General features: G+C 39.1%; 1 pseudogene; it reads left to right on the top strand.

Moving 5' to 3' along the window:
* The first annotated feature begins 6,236 nt into the window (after positions 1 to 6,236).
* Positions 6,237 to 8,669, top strand: LOC122449253 (annotated as a pseudogene).
* The last annotated feature ends 6,644 nt before the right edge of the window (positions 8,670 to 15,313 follow it).

The raw sequence follows: 15,313 nt of genomic DNA, 5'->3' as shown, positions 1-15,313 counted from the left end.
CGGCAACTGAACAACATAAGTGATTTCCAACTTGTCTAATTTCAGGTGTACAGCACAGTGAATCTGTTAAATATACATATATATCCACTTATTTTTAGATTCTAATGTTCCATATAGGACATTACAGAGTATTGAATAGAGTTCCCTGTGCTACACCATAGGTCCTTATTAGTTATTCATTTTATACAGTAGTTTGCTAGTGTCAATCCCAATCTTTCAATTTATCCCCCCCCAACCCCTCCCAGGTAACCATAAGTTTATTTTTTACATTTGTAACTCTATTTCTGTTTTGTAGATAAGTTCGTTTGTAGCCTTTTTTTAGAGTCCACACAGAAGTAATTCATATGACATTTGTCTTTCTCTGACTTACTTCACTCAGTATGACAATTTCTAAGTCCATCCATGTCATTGCACATGGTGTTATTTTGTTCTCTTTGTGACTGAGTAATATCCCATTGCATATATGCACCACATCTTCTTTATCCATTCATCTGTCGATGGACATTTAAGTTGCTTCCATGTCTTGGCTTTTGTAAATAGTACTGCAATGAACATTGGAGTGTCCATGCCTAAATATTTACTAAAGAGAAATGAAAAATTTTAGGTAAAAAATAATCCAGTTTTATTAATCATTTCCTTTACTTTTAGTCCTTTTTTATGAGCTATTTAAGAAATTTTCATTTACCCCAAGGTTATGAATATATTCTTCTATGCTATCATTTAGAGCTTTTATTGTTTTTAGCCTTTCACATTTATTCTCAAAATTACTTTTATGTGGTTAGGGATCGAGGTTTACTTTTGCCTGTGGGCAGCCTATAGACCTTGTACCTTTTAGAAAAAAGACTGCGCTTTCCCACACTGCTTTGCTTTGTGTTCACATACATGTAGGTTTATCTTTCAGCTCTCTCTTCTTTTTAATAATATTTTTTTCTTTTTCCTGTACTACACTGTGTCAATTATTATAGCCTTATAATATATACTGCTTACATAGCTTAAATTCATCAATCTGATTCTTCTCTTTAGGTATTTTTATTAACAAATATGTGGGAAAGTATCAATTTGTAAGATTAGGTTGAGTGCCATATCAAAATATCCATGGAAATTCTTGTCTCTGGCTTTCCAGTGCCATATATATCCACTGGTCATATCCACTGGTGTCAACAACCTCCCATATTCTTGTGTCATTTGGAGAAAGATGTTATTCTATCCCCTCTAGAGCTCTGAGTCAGTTGACTGAGGCCCTCTCACACCTGCATCACAATCTACTTCTCCGTTTACCCAGTCTTTCCTTCTCCCTGCTTTTCCATGGTTTCTGATACCTAATAAACTTCTTGCACCCTCAACTGTTTCATTGTCTACTTCCCATGAATCAAACCTGAGTCCCTTTGCAGTCCACCTGAAACTATCACAACATTGTTAATTGGCTACACACCAGTACAAAATAAAAAGTTTTTAAAATTTGATACATTTTGGTTTAGTAGGAAAATAGGAGAATACAAATCTCAAGTAGATTTCAAAGAATATGAGAGGTAAGGAACTGGGAGCTACACTGAGAGAAATGCTTTAGGAATTTGTAGGAAAGGAAAGAGAGGGAGCAAATTTAGGACAAGGGTGCAAGGTGGGAGAAAGTTGAGATCAGGAGGTATATTAGTCAAAGTCCTAACAGGAAACAGATGACACATGCAAAAGGAAAGATTGAAGAGAGTATAATGAAGAGAACAGTCAAAATACATGGGAAGAGTTAGAAACAATAATAATAAAGCAGGGGTGGCGAAATACACCAGGGCTGGTAACATCAAAGACATTACCCTCCCTAGGCTGGACAGCAATGGAGAGCTCACTATTGACAGAGTCATCAAGGGAATCACCTCATGGGAGCAGTGGCCTTAGGAGAGGCCCCAGGCACTACAGAACAGTGAGTGGACTTGTAAGGGACAACTCAGAGGGATAAATCCCTCAACTTGTCCTTCTTCTGCTTCTGATCAACTGCCAGTTCTTCCTATTAGCCAAACCTAACAACATCCAGAGGCAATAGACTTTAGCCTCTCTGGGAACAGAGCAAGTGGATCTGGGGGTGGGGGAGTCAGATAGAATGTATCTAGGAGAGGAAGTATAAACATGCTCTTATATGGGAGAGATAACCCATGAGAGAAGAAATGGTAATAAAACACAAAACAGAGAGAATACATCTTCTGGAAAATAGTCCCTATGGAGGGTGAAGAAAATTGTGTCTGCGGGGAGGGGCCGGCCTTGGTGGAGTCATACAGATGGAAAAACGCCTCTTTCTAAACCTTCATCAGCAGAGATGAGTACTAATAGTGCTTCCCAAGGGACTGAGGCCTGAGTACGTCTCTTCCCTGAGATGAGCTTGATATGCTCCTAAGACTGTTGAAGGCCTTTCCAGGCTACAGTGAGAAAACATCAAGTTTTGATGCACACAGTAAAAAAGATTAGCGAGAGCTTCTTGGAGGACTGAGGGAGTAAAATAAAGGATCCAGGGCACCTCCAAGTTCCAATCTATGCAACAACCCAGGTGCCAGGGGAGAGCAAAGGATGTACTCTTTGCAGCAAAAGCAAGAGTGTAGCCAAGAGAACAGAAACCATTAAGAAGCCTGAACAGCAAAGAATTGCTTCTTTTGAACTGAGGTCCTGGAGAAGACTCTTGAGAGTTCCTTGAACAGCAAGGAGATCAAACCAGTCAATCCTAAAGGAAATCAACCCTGAATATTCATCAGAAGAACTGATGCTGAAGCTGAAGCACCAATACTTTGGCCACCTGATTCGAAGAGCTGACTCACTGGGATGGTTGGATGGCATCACTGACTCCATGGGCAGGAGTTTGAGCAATCTCCGAGAGATAGTGAAGGACAGGGAAGCCTGCGGTGCTGCAGTCCACGGGGTCACAAAGGGTCAACATGATGAGCAACTGAACAACAGCAACAGAAGGCAGTTCCATATGCAGAGGATCTCTCCAAGACCTCCTAGCAGGGAGTGACCAGGAAGCCGAGGTGAGAGGAGGAGGCTGATTTCCTGCCGTGTGTGCTAGCTCTGTTCTGGTTGTCCAGCCTCTTTCTTCCTCCTCACTCGATGTTCTCACTTTGTTTCCTTAGTTTGATCATTGCCATTCTGGCCCTCTTTTCTCTCAAGATCTGTATAAAGACAAAGGCTTGAGGTCTGAAAAACAGTGAGAGAAGTGTACATATTAGAAAGAATAGAAACCCCTCCCGGAGGAAAGAGTCCCAGAATTGCTGCCTCTTGGAGCATGACACAGGGGAGGCATGCAATAAATGCTGAAAGGATGGTGAAAGCAGGACAGCATTCTGTTTAAATTACAGATACAAGAGCCTGAACAGAGATAGTGATTTAATTCACTCATTTCTGATTTTAAAAAACCAAATCAAGAATTAGACCTAAAATCACCAAAAGAGTTAAAACTGTTTATCCAAAAAGGATTCAAATATCAATAACCTCATATGCAGATGATGCCACCCTTATGTCAGAAAGTCAAGAACTAAATAAAGAGCCTCTTGATGAAAGTGAAAGAGGAGAGTGAAAAAGTTGGCTTAAAACTCACTATTCAAAAAACTAAGATCATGGCAGCTGATCTCATCAATTCATGTCAAATAGATGGGGAAACAATGGAAACAGAGACAAATTTTATTTTCTTGGGCTCCAAAATCACTGCATATGGTAACTGCAGTCATGAAATTAAAAGACATTTGCTCCTTGGGAGAAAAGTTATGACCAACCTAGACAGCATATTAAAAAGCAGAGACATTACTTTGCTGACAAAGGTCCCTCTAGTCAAAGCTATGGTTTTTCCAGTAGTCATGTATGGATGTGAGGTTTGGACCATAAAGAAAGCTGAGTGCCAAAGAACTGATGCTTTTGAACTGTGATGTTAGAGAAGACTCTTGAGAGTCCCTTGGACTGCAAGAAGATCAAACCAGTCAATCTTCAAGGAAATCAGTCCTGAATATTCATTGGGAAGACTGATGCTGAAGCTGAAACTCCAATACTTTGGCCACCTGATGCAAAAAACTGACTCATTGGAGAAGACTCTGATGCTGGGAAAGATTGAAGGTGGGAGGAGGAGAGGGGACGACATAGGATGAGATGATTGGAGGGTATAACTGACTCAATGGACATGAGTGTGAGCAAGCTCAAACTTGCTTGTTGGTGATATACAGGGAAGCCTGGTGTGCTGCAGTCCATGGGGTCGCAAAGAGTCGGACATGACTGAGTGAGTGAACTGAACTGAACTGACTCAACAGCACCACACTGAGGAAAGCTCCATTGGCATTCTATTTAAAGTCCAGATCTAGACAAGGATGTTCACCATCAGTGTTTCTTTATATTGTTTAGAAAATTATAAACATTTTTAAAGGATGAAAAATATAAATAAGAGCTTACATTAATTAAAGTTATCCCAGTGAAATTTTAGCAATGCATCTTCCTGAAAAAAAAAAAAAAACAATACCAAGGAGAATGTCCTAAATAATTAGTAGCTTTGGAAAGCAGTAGTGTAAAATAGTTATGTTTTGTGAAATGTTTTAGAAAGCAATAATGATCTGAAGGTTTTTAAAATAATAATAATTTGGAAAGATAAAGAGATAAAAGAGAAATATAAGGTAAAAAATTCTAAAACTACTTATGACACTTATGACAGAAATTTCCATTAAATTTCTGAATGGAAAGAATCAATGGGATAAAGATAATCAGTTCTTCCATATTACTTTGTATGTTTCAATATAATAAAACCAGTCTTTTTTAATTGAAAAAATTGTCCAAAATTATTAGTAAAATCCTCCTCCATCATGTGGTAAATATATTAATTCAATTAGTACTGGCATTAAAAACAGAGGAAACTGACTGGTCAGGCAATGATCCTTGAATATGTTTGAATTTAATATTTGACAAAAAAAGTGCATTGCAAAGTAATGGGAAGGTTTATTTACTGAATAGGGCTGCAACAATGATTTAGTTATCTGTTGTTGTTCAGTCACTCAGCCATGTCTGACTCTTTGTGACCCCATGGACTGCAACATGCCAGGCTTTCCTGTCTTTCACCATCTCCCAGAGCTTGCTCAAACTCATGTCTGTTGAGTCAGTGATGCAATCTGACTATCTCATCCTCTGTTGTCCTCTTCTCGTCCTGCCTTCAATCTTTCCCAGTGTCAGGGTCTTTTCTAATGAGTCAGCTGTTCACATCAGGTGGCCAAAGTATTAGAGCTTCAGCTTCAGCATCAGTCCTTCCAATGAATATTCAGGACTGATTTCCTTTATGGTCCAAAAGGAAACTTTTGGAAACTCAGCTTTCTTTCTCATCCAAATCTCACATTCATATATGACTACTAGAAAAACCATAGCTTTGACTAGATGGATCTGTCAGCAAAGTAATGTCTCTGCTTTTTAATATGCTGTCTAGGTTGGTCATAACTTTTCTCCCAAGGAGCAAGCGCCTTTCAATTTCAGGGCTGCAGTTACCATCTGCAGTGATTTTGTAACCCAAAAAAAAATTAAGTCTGTCACTGTTTCTACTGTTTCCCCATCTATTTTCCATGAAGTGATGGGACCAGATGCCATGATCTTAGTTTTCTGAATGTTGAGTTTTAAGCCAACTTTTTCACCCTCCTCTTTCACTTTCATCAAGAGGCTCTTTAGTTCTTCTTTGCTTTCTGCCATAAGGGTGGTGTCATCTGCATATCCGAAGTTATTGATATTTCTCCCAGCAATCTTGATTCCAGCTTGTGCTTCATCCAGCCCAGTGTTTCTCATGATGTACTCTGCATCATGATGCAGATGGGTTGTACATAAAGCCATATACATAAAGGATGGGCTGTACATAAAGCCAAAATAGAAAATTACCTAAGTATGTAAATGGGGGAAAAAGATCTTTTAAAATGTCAAAGTTAAAAAATTGGTCAAAGTTCAAAAAACAATGATGAGAAAGGTAAACCAAAATTATGATATCAATTTTTACTTATTCTATTAATAAAGATTTTTAAATTGAAATTTTTAATTATGGCATGGATGTGATGAAATAGACACTCATAAACAAATTCTGGATGTGTAAAGTATTACTGTGTATCTATGAAGCAACATTTCAGTGTTTGTCAAAAATATAAAAGCCCATATTGTCACAAAGGGGTAGAAAAACCTCTTTGAAAGACAGTTTAGCAATTATCAATTGAAATCATTTTTTTTGGTCCATTTCACCCAGTAATGTGGAAATTATGGGTAAACTTACATATATGTTTAAATATATATGAACAGTACTTTTATTGGATCATGTTTTACCATAGAAAATACTGGAAAAAAATTGCATGCCTTTCAAAAGTTCTCATTAAGATATCGGACGTTTATGTGGTACAAAATCATTCAACTTACCAATGAGGCATATCTATAACATGATATGGAGTGGTCTCTGAGACAAGTTAAAAAAGAAAAGAAGAGGAAACAATAAGAAGAGAATGATTAGTATGCTAACATTTGTTTTTGTCTTTTATGAGAAAATATATACAAAAACTATAGATGCAAAAACTATCTCTAGAAAGATTCCCCAAAAACTGGTATTACTGGCTGCCTCTGGTGAAAGAGAAGGGATTTGGGAGGCCCAAACACAGGAGTCTTACTTTCCATTGTTTTACTTTTTAATGTTATTTGATTTTTTTCCCATCTGCATGTGTGACACTAAGAATATCAGAATACTATTAAAAGTAAAATTTTAACATGGCTATGCCCTTTCCCAGGTAGCTCAGTAGTAAAGAATCTGCCTGCCAATGCAGGAGCCACAGGAGACTTGGGTTCGATCCCTGGGTTGGAAAGATCTCCTGGAGGAGGAAATGGCAACCCACTCCAATATTCTTGCCTAGAGAAACCCATGGACAGAGGAGCCTGGCAGGCTACAGTCCATGGTGTTGCAAAGAGTCAGACATGACTGAGGGACTGAGCACACACACATGATATGCCCTTTGCACAGATCACCTTTGTATCATTTTTGAAATTCTACTCAAAGGAAATAATCTGAAAAGTAAAATACTGCTGAACAATATATGAAAGAGCCAAATATAGAAATACAGAAATTGAGATTTCACATCGCTTTTAATGATACTTAAAAATCATGGTTCATTTATTCATCCATGCAGTAAATTTTTACTGCCTATTTTATGTCTTAGAGCATACTACTAAGAGACAAAGGCAAGATAGAAAATTATTTTGTAGGATATAATTGCTTAAATATAAAACAAAAAAAGGGAGTAAAAAATATTAATATTTGTTATCTGTTAGATAACAGATAATTGGTTATTGTTGATATAGTTGGACATGTAGACATACAAGTAGTGATGACAAATAGGTATTCAAACATTTCTGTTTGGAATTAACTTGGGCTTTCCTTATTGCTCCTCTGTGGAATATTTCCCAGAGCCAAAAGAAAGTTGGGGGTCATTCATGAATAAAAGAAATTATGTCGTTGGTGGCAGTCTCTAATCAGGACCCTCAACTGAACTTTCAAATGCAACCTCTTTCTTGTTTCTGTTTTATGGACAGCCACCAAGAATAGCATCATTGACTCAATGGACCTGAGTTTGAGCAAGCTCCAGGAGATGGTGAAGGACAGGGAAATGTGTGCTGCAGTTCACGGATTCGCAAAAAGTAAGACACAACTGAGTGACTGAATAACAACCAAGAATAGGGCACCTATCCCATAGATACTACTACCAGTGTTACCGACAGTTCCAGCCTCCAGATTTCCCAGTTCGTCTTGATGGGGCTCCCAGGCACTCATGATTGGCAGCACTGGCTCTCCCTGCCCCTGGCTATGCTCTACTTTTTAGTCTTTGGTACCCATCTCATCACGATCACCATCCAACATGAGCTCTCGCTGCATGAGCCCATGACCTTTCTCCGGGCATATTGACAGCTGTGGACATTAGCCTGGCTACCAGCATCATGCCTAAGATTTTGACTATCTTCTGGTTTGATGCCAAGGCCATTCACCTCCCTAAGTGTTTTGCTCAGATCTGTGCCATCCACTGTTTCGTTTGCATGGAATCTACTATCTTCCTCTGCATGGCAGTGGACAAATACACACCATCTCTCACCCCCTTCAATACCTCTCCATAGTCACTAAAGGTTTTTTGGTCAAAGTCACAGGGTTCATGGCGCTCAGGAAGAGCCTGTTGACCATCCCAGTGCCTATACTGGCTGTCCAGAGACATTACTATTCCAGGAATGAAACTGACCACTGCCTATGCTCTAACTTGGGGGTTGCCAACCTGGCTTGTGATGACATCATTGTGAACAAATTTTACCAACTGATCTTAGCATGGATCCTGACAGGGAGTGACATGCCTCTGGTTGTTTCTTCCTGTGCTTTAATCCTTGATTCTGTGCTGAGACTGATATCACCAGAAGTAATGTCAAAAGCTCTGAGCACCAGCAGCTCCCACATCATCCTCATCTTCTTCCTCTACACAGGTGTCATTGTGCTATCTGACACACACCTTGCAGATAAAAAAGCTTCCTATTATCCCTGTACTCCTCAATGTGCTACACAACATCATCCCTCTGCACTCAACCCCATGATCTATGCACTTAGGATGCGTGAGCTCACACTGAGCATCCAGAGGCTGCTTGGGCTGCATGAAGACGAGTCAACCAATTAACTCCAGTTTTACTTCATTTTATTTTTTTAATTTTATTTTATTTTTGTCACACTGGGTCTTTGTTGCTTCACACGGGCTTTCTCTAGTTGCTGTGAGAGGAGGTTACTCTTCATTGCCCTGCACGGGCTTCTCGTTGCCATGGCTTCTGCTGTTGTGAAGCGCCAGCTCGAGGTGCGTGGGCTTCAGGAGTTGTGGCACACAGGCTCATTAGTTGTGGCTTATGGGCACTAGAGCTTGAGCTTAGAAGTTGTGGCATAGGGGCTTAGTTGTTCCTCAGCCTGTGGAATCTTCTCAGATCAGGGATCGAACCCATGTCCCCTACATTGGCAGGTAGATTCATATCCACTCCACTACTAAGGAAATCCAACTCCAGTTTTAGAAGGCTATTAAGGTGTTAGGTAAGGACAGAAGTTTTAGCTCTCAATAGACCTGGGTTGTAATCTGCCTTTATCTCTTACTAGAAAAAAAAAATGGGCAATAAAATCATAAACACTGTCAGTCTCACTAATTAAAATATACATAGGAAATTACAATAAAATTTCCTACTAATATAACATAAGAATAGAAAAATGTAAGGTCCCTGACAACTGATGCCACCCTGAGATTGATACTCTTTTTTTAACTTATTTTTAATTGGAGGATAATTGCTTTACAACATGGATCAGCCAGAAGTATACGTATGTCCCTTCTTTCTTGAGCCTCCCTCCCTGGCCCCACCCCATCTCACCGCTGTAAGTTGTCACAGAGCACCGGGTTGAGTGCCCTGTGTTATACAATGACTTCACACTAGCTATCTGTTTTACCTGTGGGAATGTATATGTTTCAGTGCTACTCTCTCAGTTCTCCTCCTTCCCCTGCTATGTCCACATGTCTGTCCTCTGTGTCTACCTGAGACCGATACTCTTACACAGTGACTAAGACTGTAAATTGATCCAAATGTCCCCAAAAGAAATTTGACAAAATTTATCAAATGTTCATAAATGTTCAAATTTGTTTATTCATAATTCTATTTTGAGAAAAATAGCCAGAAGAAATAGTTTCAATGTAAGCAAAAATGTATTCACGAGTTCATTGTAACATTACTGTTAATAGAAAATGGAGTCCTTAAAAACATTCATATAAATTTACTTGAACTGCTAGATATTTGTGTTTTTCCTATGTAATTTGCATAACAAGAAAAAGTTTTAAATATATGCTTATTAAGAAGGGACAGAGAAAAGTTTTGTGCCAGAAAACCTCAATAGCATCTATAATAAGTATTATTTTTAATTAATGTATAATAAGTGCTGAGTACTTCTTATAGGCCAAAAAACTGAGACATACATATTAGATATTACATTTATATATACATATATATCATCTGATTTAATACAACAACCCTGTGAGGCTGGTACAATATTATTCTCAATTTACAACTAAGGAAACTGGGGCACTGGGGGTGGAGGGAAAGTGAAAAGTGAAAGTGAAGTCGCTCAGTAGTGTCCGACTCTGCAACCCTATGGACTGTAGCCTACCAGGCTCCTTCACCCATGGGATTTTCCAGGCAAGAGTACTGGAGTGGGTTGCCATTTTCTTCTCCAGGGCATCTTCCCAACCCAGGGATCGAACCCGGGTCTCCCACATTGTAAGCAGATGCTTTACCATCTGAGCCACGAGGGAAGTCCTCGTGGACCGGGGAGGGGGGGTAGTGGAAGAGGGGTTGGGGGGGCGGGGATTATAGAACTTGCCTCTGCCAGTAGTTATCAAGCGTGAGAGCTGGGATTCAAGAGATCGGAAGTTTGATTGCATAACCTTCCCACGGTTCTCCCTCTTAGTCTTGCTGTGTTCCAAAATTTCTGCATGATTTTGAGCAACTTATGAAACCTCACTATGCTTCAGTTCTTCAACTTAAAAGTCATAATAATCAGAAGTTTTAGCTCTTAATAGACCTGGGTTGTAATCTGCCTTTGTCTCTTAACAGGAAAAAAATGTTAGAAATCACAGCTTGCTGTGACAATCAGATAATCAAGAGATAATAAAGAAAACATGCTTTGAGATATGATATATTCACGGGGAAAAAATTATCTAATTGTGTAGCAAAATTTTCTTCCTAGGAAAAGAAGAAAATGGCCCCAGAAATGCCTTAGAAAAGTAGTTCCAAATAACCAGTTATTTAAATCTAATTTTATTTTTTGAACATCTAACAAAAACACACACTTTTGCATTCAAGAACTCTGATCCTTGATCATTTTGTATGTTCTCTGAGTTTAGTACAGAGCTCTGTACAAGATGTGTGGGTGTACTCAGTCACTCAGTTGTGTCCAACTCTTTGTGACCCCATAGACCATAACCCTCAGGCTCCTCGTCCATGAGATTTTCCCAGCAAGACTATTACAGTAGGTTGCCATTTCCTCTGCTAGATTCTTGATAAACACTTTATCCATGATGCAGTGATTCAGAGAAGCATAACACAGTCTGCTGAATCATTTGTACAAAGAAAATACCCTAGACCACGGTCCGGAGAAAGACCTCAGGAAGTATGCATGTGAGTCCATCTTGGAAAACAACTTCTTGGAAGACAACACTCAGACTGAAACAACATCAGAAACCATGAGCTCACCCCACCAGGGAAGTAGCTGCTGGGCAGCACAGCAGGCCTGCAGGCAGGCAGTCCACCATGTGAGACAGGCCAGCCTAAGAGTTATGCCTAGAAACCTACTCAAGAACAAAGGCTACAAGTTTCCTCCAAAAGGAGCTCCTGCTTCACTCTTGTTGGACAGTGGCCACTGATTCTGATCGAAAACAATTCTACACAGTGTGAGTCTATGTGTAGGAGCCCATATTGCAGATCATTGCCAACAATTGCTGTGGTGATGTGTCTCTCAATTCTTTTCAAAAATACATGAACATCCAACATGCAACCTGGAGTCTCAGCAAAATGTCTGACATGACAGAAAGATCAGAGCAGTTAATTATGCTGTTTAATCTTCATGAACTATTCCTCTTTGTCATGTATATTACATCTACACATTTGTTTTGCTTTATATGAATTTAATACTGTCACACTATTTTATTTTTAATTGCCTATTTATCTTTTCTCACACATTTATTTTCATATCCAGTTGATATTTTAATTTGGGCCTCTCTTTTCAAAATGGCATTCAGTTTAGTTCAGTTTAGTCACTCAGTCGTGTCCGACTGTTTGTGACCCCATGAACCACAGCATGCCAGGCCTCCATGTCCATCACCACTCCCAAAGTCCACCCAAACCCATGTCCACTGAGTCAGTGATGCCATCCAACAAACTTATCCTCTGTCATCCCCTTCTCCTTCTGCCCTCAATCTTTCCCAACATTAGGGTCTTCTCCAATGAGTCAGTTCTTCGCATCAGGTGTTTGGAGTTTGGAGTTTCAGCTTCAACATCAGTCCTTCCAATGAACACCCAGAACTGATCCCCTTTAGGATGGACTGGTTGGATCTCCTTGCAGTCCAAGGGACTCTCAAGAGTCTTCTCCAACACCACAGTTCAAAAGCGTCAATTCTTCGGCACTCAGCTTCCTTTATAGTCCAACTCTCAGCATTAGCTGCATCTTTATTATTTAACCTAATCTGAGAGACTTACCACTTAAGTAGGGAGATTCAGCCTAGCCACATTTATCATAATTCCATATTTGTGGCTGCCTTTGTCATCATTTATTTTCATTATGTTTTCTTGTTTGTTTTTTTTACTTCTGACTTTTGCTGAATTGATCCATTTCATGAGTGAAAATCTCTCAGTCATGTCCAACTCTGGCAACCCCATGGACTCTACAATCCATGGAATTCTCCTGGTCAGAATACTGGAGAAGGTAGCCTTTCCCTTCTCCAGGGGATCTTCCAGACCCAGGGATTGAACACCGGTGTCCCACATTGCAGGCAGATTATTTACCATCTGTGCCACAAGGGAAGCCCAAGAATACTGGAGTGGGTAGCCTATCCCTTCTCCAGCAGATCTTCCCGACCCAGGAATGAAACTGTGGCCTCCTGCATTGCAGGCAGATTCTATACCAACTGAGCTATTAGGAAAGATCTCCCTATATATCCATTTCTTTGACTTAGAAGTTTTACCAGATTTATCTGCTTGACTGGTTATTATATTCATAACTTTAGGGACACTTTCAACTTTATATTTCTGTATTATTCCAAATCATATAGTAGTGATTCAGTGTTTTGTCCTTCTAATACTAAGCTCAAGATAAGAACGTAAAGCATTTTTCTGTTCCTTTTATTCCCTATCAAGCTTCTCACTGGGTGTGGCATATTACAAAGATGACTGCAACATCTCCATCCCTCAGACTCTGTTGCAATGTAACCAGGAAATTCCCCATCGAGAAGTTGAATCTAATTACTGCCCACCACCTTGAATCTGAGCTGGCCTTAGTGATTCACTTACAGCTAATAGACTGTGACAGAAGTCCAGGCCAGGAAAACACATCCAGCATCCACTTGTGCCTCTTGTAACGTTTGGTCCCTGGATGCTCCCACTAAAAATCCCACCGTCATGCAAAAAGAAGTCTAAGCCACATGACGAGGCCATGGGTAGGTGTTCCAGTCAGCAATCTCAGCTGAGCCCAGCTTTGAAATTGTATCAGTCCAGGAACCAAGGCTGTAAGTGATTCCAACCCTGGGAATTTGATCACCCCCAGCTATTTGAGGCTCCTGAGCTGAGGTTTCAGATACATGGAGTAGAAAGAAAACCTCTCCACTGCACTCTTCTTGAATTCCTGACCCTCAGAATTTGTGAGAGTGATAAAATAGGTATTGTTTTACACTCTGTGCTTGTACAAAGCATAGATAACTAGAACACTGAATTTTGCTGAAATCATTTGGAATTTTAGTCTCAAGTCATTGTTGATGATTAATGTGAAACATATCTCTTCTTTTTTTTTTTTTTTTTTTTGAGTCAACAGAACTGGTTTTATTTTTTTTTTTTTTAACTTTTTATTAGTTGGAGGCTAATTACTTCACAACATTTCAGTGGGTTTTGTCATACATTAATATGAATCAGCCATAGATTTACACGTATTCCCCATCCTGATCCCCCCTCCCACCTCCCTCTCCACCCGATTCCTCTGGGTCTTCCCAGTGCACCGGGCCCGAGCACTTGTCTCATGCATCCCACCTGGGCTGGTGATCTGTTTCACCATAGATAGTATACATGCTGTTCTTTTGAAATATCCCACCCTCACATTCTCCCACAGAGTTCAATAGTCTGTTCTGTATTTCTGTGTCTCTTTTTTTTTTTTTTTTATAGGGTTATCGTTACCATCTTTCTAAATTCCATATATATGCGTTAGTATGCTGTAATGTTCTTTATCTTTCTGGCTTACTTCCCTCTGTATAATGGGCTCCAGTTTCATCCATCTCATTAGAACTGATTCAAATGAATTCTTTTTAATGGCTGAGTAATATTCCATGGTGTAATAACACGCTTCTGAATAACCAACAAATCATAGAAGAAATCAAAAAGAAATCAAAATATGTATAGAAATGAATGAAAATGAAAACACAACAACCCAAAACCTATGGGACACTGTAAAAGCAGTGCTAAGGGGAAGGTTCATAGCATTACAGGCTTACATCAAGAAAACAAGAAAAAAACCAAATAAATAACCTAACTCTACACCTAAAGCAACTAGAGAAGGAAGAAATTGAAGGAACCCCAGGGTTAGCAGAAGGGAAGAAATCTTAAAAATTAGGGCAGAAATAAATGCAAAAGAAACTAAAGAGACCATAGCAAAAATCAACAAAGCTAAAAGCTGGTTTTTTGAAAAAATAAACAAAATTGACAAACCATTAGCAAGACTCATTAAGAAACAAAGAGAGAAGAACCAAAATTAACAAAATTAGAAATGAAAATGGAGAGATCACAACAGACAACACTGAAATACAAAGGATCATAAGAGACTACTACCAGCAGCTCTATGCCAATAAAATGGACAACTTGGATGAAATGGACAAATTCTTAGAAAAGTATAACTTCCAAAACTGAACCAGGAAGAAATAGAAATTTTAACAGAACCCTCACAAGCAAGGAGGAAATCGAACTGTAATCAAAAATCTTCAGCAACAAAAGCCCGGACCAGATGGCTTCACGCTGAATTCTACCAAAAATTTAGAGAAGAGCTAACACCTATCTTACTCAAACTCTTCCAGAAAATTGCAGAGGAAGGTAAACTTCCAAACTCATTCTATGAGGCCACCATCACCCTAATTCCAAAACCAGACAAAGATGCCAAAAAAAGAAAACTACAGGCCAATATCACTGATGAACATAGATGCAAAAATCCTTAACAAAATTCTAGCAAACAGAATCCAACAACATATTAAAAAAATCATACACCATGACCAAGTGGGCTTTATCCCAGGAATGCAAGGATTCTTTAATATCCACAAATCAATCAATGTAATACACCACATTAACAAATTGAAAGATAAAAACCATATGATTATCTCAATAGATGCAGAGAAAGACTTTGACAAAATTCAACACTCATTTATGATTAAAACTCTCCAAAAAGCAGGAATAGAAGGAACATACCTCAACATAATAAAAGCTATATATGACAAACCCACAGCAAGCATCACCCTCAATGGTGAAAAATTGAAAGCATTTCCCCTGAAAT

This window comes from Cervus canadensis, chromosome 11 (genome assembly GCF_019320065.1).
Source record: "Cervus canadensis isolate Bull #8, Minnesota chromosome 11, ASM1932006v1, whole genome shotgun sequence".
Lineage (NCBI taxonomy): Eukaryota > Metazoa > Chordata > Mammalia > Artiodactyla > Cervidae > Cervus > Cervus canadensis.
The sequence above is the reverse complement of the archived record's forward strand: the minus strand, read 5'-3'. Positions and strand labels throughout refer to the sequence as shown.